Below are 739 nucleotides of genomic sequence, written 5' to 3'. Positions count from 1 at the left end.
AAATTATTGACCATGAACTGAGGAAATGTATTTTCCTCTCCTTCCTCCTGTGATCGGAATTACTAATTAGGTCAACATGAAATTAAAATGATTCTGAGACCGAAGCACTTGGGGAAAGATCTCTTGAAGTCCGTTTTTCATCACCGAACTGAGACTAAATTATGCTGTCAAAATACCGTATTATTTCAAATTAGCCAAATTAATTAATCTAACTCTGTTCTTGGCTGTATTAATCATCTGTTTTGCAACTTTGTGGGAGAAAGAGTGTGACTTTTTCAGCTCAGTGCGTGTAGATGGTCTTCTCTGACAGGTAGCTTGTCTTCTGCTCCAAGCCGGTGTTTTAAAATTTCAGCAGTAACAGGATTCCCTAAAATACACCAATATGAAGGGTCACGGCTTCTTATTTTGTTTGCAATTGAAAATATCTACCTCCCGCTCTTAGCTGCAAGGAGTAAGTGCCATTACTTTCCCGAGCACTCAGATGTGTTAAGAAGACCGGCTTGTACACAGCCCATTTTTCACGATTGCTCGCGAAGAGATTTCTGTGCGCTCGTTGGTATGCCGCGGGCTTTCTCGACGCTCCAGGAAGCGCCCGGGGCTGAGCGACGGCTTGTGACCCTCTCCCGGCTCCTCGCCCACCGTGTCCAGCGGGCCCAGGACAGCAGGCTCGTCCCGCCTCCTTCGTAATTACTCACACCGCACTCATTCCGCGTGGTCTATCAGCAAACGCCACCCGTGG

Source organism: Pteropus vampyrus, unplaced genomic scaffold, assembly GCF_000151845.1.
Source record: "Pteropus vampyrus isolate Shadow unplaced genomic scaffold, Pvam_2.0 Scaffold175, whole genome shotgun sequence".
NCBI classification, from domain to species: domain Eukaryota; kingdom Metazoa; phylum Chordata; class Mammalia; order Chiroptera; family Pteropodidae; genus Pteropus; species Pteropus vampyrus.
This window is presented reverse-complemented; position numbering follows the sequence as displayed.